Raw genomic sequence first — 6,300 nt, 5'->3', positions numbered from 1 at the left:
TATCCTGTTCAAACAGCAGTAGGCTCTCTGATTTTAAAATAACTATTGTGTTGAATTTCCTAAGCTCACTGAAGTCAAGAGATTACTTGAAGTTCATTCTGGGTGAGTCTGGGTTCAAAATCAGTACTTCCTCCATTCCCTAGAGCCATCTACACAGGCAGACGGCCGATTCTATCTTGGCCAGGACATGGCCCTAAATTTGCTGCCAGACTCCCTTCCCTTTGAATTTGCTTTTCTTAGACACCTGTTTCTTTCCCTGCTACCCTTGAGCTGTTTGCCTGTGGTGTGTGCTGAATGTATCCTTCCATGTCCTCCACGTGCCCACTTCTCCCACCCCAGTTGACCAAGATCACTCCAATCCCTTCTAAGTGACTGACTTTTCAGTGTATAAAATTTTAGAGGCAAGCTGGGGCAGTGGATGGGGCACTAGGCTAGGAGTCAGAACTCTACCACACAGTGGCCTAAATCAGATGCTGGCTCTACCACTTACTTCTGAATGGCCTCAAACAAATTTTGTAACCTCTCTGGTTAAAATCAGCTGTTTTCCAATTGACCTTAGCTCTGGTCTTTGCTGACATTCAGTGAGTGTTGTCACCACTCTGAGCTTTAATTTCTTCACATAGAAAATAAAGAGGTTAGATGGACCAGACAATCACCACCTCCCCTTCCAAATCCAGGATTCTATAGTTCTAGTAGGAAGCAAGGAAACAAAACATTTCGGTTTATTGTTTGATAAAAATGAACCATCTTCTTTGAGGTCTATGTTAATCAACTTTCCCAAAAGCTAGAATTCATCACTCCCATTGGGCCTTGTGAAAATGGGAAATCATCTGAATAATAGACTATTGCTGGGGTTTTGGAATCAGACTGACATAGCTTTGTCCTCGACCACATGCATATTATGGACACGTGGACAAGGTACTTAGCACTCTAAATGTCAGCGTCCCAGTTTGTAAACTGGGGTTAGTGATTGAACACCCCTCATAGAGTTATTGTAATGACTAAATGAGATAATTTATATATAGACAAAATGGCTTGACTCTAAAAAAAATTCTATAGCTAACAAGCTATTGCTTTCTTTTTATTTACTTGTTTGTTGAAAGAATTTATACATGGTGAAGCATCCAAATTTTATACAGCTCAACAGATCTTTACATCAGTGTATACTTATGTAACAATCCCTAGATCAAGATATAGAATATTTCTAGCATAACAGAAGGCCCAATTTTACTCCCTTTCAGTCAATATCCAACTCCCACCAAAGTAACCAATATTCTGACCTTTATCACCATAGATTAGTTTTTCCTGTTCTCAGACTTCACATATCTATCTATCTATCTATATTTATATCTATTTATTTCTGAGACAGAGTCTCAATCACTCAGGCTGCCGTGCAGTGGTGCAATCATGGCTCACTGCAACCACCACCCCCCGAGTTTAAGTGATTCTCATGCCTCAGCCTCCTGAGTAGCTGGGACCAAAGGCATGAGCCACCACACTTGGCTAATTTTTGTATTTTTAGTAGAGATGGGGTTTTGCCATGTTGGCCAGGCTGGTCTTGAACTCCTGACCTCAAGTGATCCACCCACCTCAGCCTCCTAAAGTTCTGGCATTACAGGCGGAAGCCACCACGCCTGGCCACTTCACATAAATATAATCATATATTGTGTGATCTTTAGAGTCTGACTTCTCTTAATCAACATTATATTTTAAGTGAGATTCATTCATGTTGCTGCAAGTAGCAATAACATTTTGGTCTTCGTTGCTATGTAACATTCCACTTACACATGTATTGGGTATATATCACTATTTATTTATATACTGTTCTATTTATGGACGTTTGAGTTGCTTCCATTTCTGTTGTTTTCTGTGAACTGCTTATGCAGGTCTTTGGTGTATGTAAGCACTCCTTTCTATTGATATACACTCAGAAGTGAAATTGCTAGGTCATAGAGTATTTATAAAGTTAGTAGATCCTACCAAGCAGTTCTTGGTAGTACAAGCAGTGTAAGTGGTTGTAACAGTTTACATTCCTCCCAGCAGCGTGCAAGATTTCCAGTTGCTCAGCGGCTTCACCATCACTGGGTTTTCTGAATTCTTTCCGTGTTAGTCATTCTAATGGCAACATAGTAGTATCTCATTGAGCTTTCAATTTGCATGTTCCTGATGACTAATAATGTCGATCATGTTTTCTTGTGTTTTTTGTCTATTTAGATATCCTCACTTGTGAAGTGTCTATTCAGGTCCCTTGCGCCTCAAAAATGTTAGCTATTATTTTGCATCATACTAATTGTACTTTTATCCATAGAACTATCTATTTTCCCAATAGATTACAATCTCTTTGATATGCAGGGTCTATGTGTCACTTATTTATGAATTCTTAGTGCCTAACATAAGAATCATGTTGTACATTTGCTGAATAAATGAGCAAATGTCTAGGACTCAGCAGATCATGGCAAAATATCGCCATCTGGTGTCTGTAGGGAATGAGATGTGGAGGATGCGAAGCCATCTGGCTGGATAGTTCATTATGCTTTCCATGTGAGTTTTCTTTTACGTATGATTTTAAAAATATGTAATATTGGCCGGACACGGTGGCTCATGCCTGTAATCCCAGCACTTTGGGAGGCCGAGGTGGATGGATCACAAGATCAGGAGTTTGAGACCAGCCTGACCAACATGGTGAAACCTCATCTCTACTAAAAATACAAAATATATATATATATATATTAGCTGGGCCTAGTGGCACACACCTGTAATCCCAGCTACTCAGGAGGCTGAGGAAGGAGAATTGCCTGAACCTGGGAGGTGGAGGTTGCAGTGAGCCAAGATTGTGCCACTGCACTCCAGCCTGGGCGGCAGAGTGAGACTTCGTTTCAAAAAAAAAAAAGTATGTATTGCAATTGCCTCTGCATATTTGGTTTTAAAAAATATTTTCTATATGTACTTTCATTTTTAAAAACTCCACTTAAAGTGCAGACTTGTGGAACAGAAAAAGTTTCACAATTACTAAATTTTTAAGTAATTGTTTACATTTTCAAGAGTTGGCTGTTGTATTAATAGATAAAAGAGTTAAGCAGTATTTAATATATTCTAGTCCTGAAGTTGATTCAAGAGAGGTGAGGTGCTCATAGGCTAGTAAGGAAGAAACAAAAAAATCAGCCTGAAGTATTATAATAAATGCCTTAAAATAGGTATTTGTTCGTTTATTCATTCAGTCACTCACTCATTCATCATTCAAATATATTATTGAGCATTTTTTCTGTATCAGGCACTGTTACAGGTACTGTAAACCCAAAACATGTGTCCTAAAGAGTGACTGCTCTAAGAAAAGGTATAGTATATACACTATATATTTTATATATTTGTATACATAAAACTTTATATAAAAGCTATAGTACATATATAACATATATTTATGTGTGTGTATACACACACACACACACACAATTTTTCAAGGATTTTGAACTTAGGTATGTTTTCCTTTGAGTATAAATTGTTGTAGACAGTGGGCCATGTGAGACCCCAGGTTCTATTAGGGTTATACATGGAACAAGATGGCCCTAGTTGAAATTACTTTTCCATAAAGTGTACTGAGATGGGAGGAGGTGGTGAACTTCACTGCTCTTCTCATTCTTTCTTCCCTCTGCTCACTGCTCCTCAATCCACTACCAAGACAAATTGTAACAATGGATTGATCAGGTTCATTCGTTTGTTTTTTGAGACAGGGTCTTGCTCTGTCACTATGGCTGGGGTGCAGTGGCATTATCACAATTCACTGCAGCCTCAATCCCAGGCTCAAGCAATCCTCCTGCCTCAGCCTCCTCGGCAGCTAGGACTACAGGCATGTGCCACCATGCCCAGCTAATTAAAACATTTTTTTTTTTTTTGTAGATATGGGGTCCTACCATGTTGCCTAAACCGATCTGGAACTCCTGAGCTCAAACGGTCCTCCCACCTCAGCCTTTCAAAGTGCTAAGGTTATAGGTGTGAGCCACCATGCCTGGCTTGATCATGTTTAGAAACACTGTAGTGCCCATGGGCAAAGTCTCTGTCCAGGTTACAGGTTAGAGCTCATAAGGGTGTGACCTCCTAGTCACTGCCACACTGTTAGAGAACATAGGCTGGGGTGGTAATATGCTTCTGACAAAGGCCAGTAGTAGGGTCTTAGGCTGGCAATATTTTAAGCACTGGAACATATGATACCACACCTTTCCTCTCGTATCTTTTTTTTTTTTTTTTTTTTTACCGGGTCTGTCTTTATCGCCCAGGCTGGGGTGCAGTGACATTATCACGGCTCACTGCAGCCTTGACTTCCCAGGCTCAAGCAATCCTCCCACCTCAGCCTTCTCAGTAGTTGGAGCCACAGGTGTGTGCCACCACATCCAGCTAATTTAAAAAATTATTTTGTAGAGATGGGGGTTCCTCTATGTTGTCCAGGCTGGTCTGGAACTCCTGGGCTCAAATGATCCTCCTGCCTTGGCCTCCTAAAGTGTTGGGATTACGTGGGTGAGCCACTGCACCCGGCCTCCCCTGGTACTTCTTGTGAGCAGATGTATTCTGGAATGTTTTCACAGCCGGTCACAAAATGTGTCTATGACCTCATCACCCAACTTTTACACATTCTTCTAGACTACTTCTGACATTACAATGCAACAAACATTTATTTATTTCCTAACATAAACCAAAAATTATGCTAGGTATTGGCAAACAAAAATGAAAGACAGTGTTTGCCTTCCAAGAGAAAAGGTGAGCGATGATTACCATATGTAAAGGGCTATGATAGAAGTATATGCAGGGAAGCATGAGAACATGCTTCTTGGATGAAGTCTTAAGAATAAAAAGGAATTATCCAGCAAGGGTAGGTAAGAGTGGTGGATGGATGGTAGGAGCTGCATAAGCAAAGGGTGTGGGTGCAGAGCTGTTTGCATTCCATCTTCAACATGCCGGGGAGCCATTTTAACCTGATAAGTAACAAATGCAAATAAATATTTAAAACATTTCTTGGCAACCATATGAAGGATGAATTATGGCATGATACTATCGGAAGCAATAAATCTGTTAGAATGCCATGGTAATAATTCACATGATGAAGCCCCAGTCAATGCAGTGACAGTCGGGGAGGAGAGACAAGAGGGGGGCACAGATGTGGTTCGTTAAGGATGATTTAGAATTAGTATCACTAATAGATAGGAAGAACAAGGAAAAGAGGAAAAGCTGGGACAACTCATAGGTTTCTGATTTAGGTCAATGGTGGCCAGTCACTTTCAGGAAGAAGAAAAGATTCTGGGGTACTGGCTTTAGCAAGGGCAGTAATCCCTTCTCTCTGCCCACTCCAACTTATATTTACTTCTAGAAAGGATGAATGTGATTTTGGTGTAATAAGAAGACAGGTTGGGCAGGTGTAGTGGCTCAAGCCTGAAATCCTAGCACTTTGGGAGGCTGAGGCAGGCAGATCGCTTGAGCCCATGAGTTAGAAACAAGCCCGGGCAACATGGTGAAACCCTGTCTCTACAAATAATACAAAAAATCAGCTAAGTGTGGTGGCACATGCCTGTAGTCCCACCTACTCAGGGGGCTAAGGTGTGAGGATCACTTGAAGCCAGGAGGTGGAGGTTGCAGTGAGCTGTGACCATACCACTGCACTCCAGCTCAGGTGACAGAATGAGACCGCATCTCGAATAAAACAACAACAAAAGGTGAAAGAAATTGAGCATGGTGCTGTGTCTATGAGCACCTTAGGCATTCTGATCACTTTTACTTACTTGTTTAGATTGCTCATGTCAGAGTGCCACCAGGTGTATACATTGCCTCACAGCTTAGTTGCCTATGAGGAGTTTCGGTCCCAAAACCTCACTGGTTAGCAGTAAAAAGCATTCAAAAATTTGTAATTGCAGACATTTCCTTATTTCCACCGTTGTGCAGACCTAGAGTCTCTGTGCAGTGAGTGAGCTTCCCGCACTGGGAGTCGACCTCTAGTGGTAAGTCTTTAAATTGCAAGTCCTGACCTTAGGGATTTGGCTTAATTTGCTAGAACCAGGGCAGCTGAGTTCAGGTTTGGTTACAATTAATAAAAAAATGTTGGCTTCTAAGAGCTCTATTAATATCTCAGCTTTACTTATGAGAGGGCTTAGTGATATGAAGTAGCTCACATGCCCAAGGTCATACAGCTAGCAAATGATTGAGGCAGGATTCAAATCCTGGTCCACAGGTTTATTTATCCAGAGACTGTTCTCTTAACCACCACCCTGTTCTGCCTCTGTTGTTACTTGAACCATCTCTTTAGGGAAAGTTGACCAT

The sequence above is a fragment of the Cebus imitator genome, unplaced genomic scaffold (assembly GCF_001604975.1).
Source record: "Cebus imitator isolate Cc_AM_T3 unplaced genomic scaffold, Cebus_imitator-1.0 Scaffold0, whole genome shotgun sequence".
NCBI classification, from domain to species: Eukaryota; Metazoa; Chordata; class Mammalia; order Primates; family Cebidae; genus Cebus; species Cebus imitator.
This window is presented reverse-complemented; position numbering follows the sequence as displayed.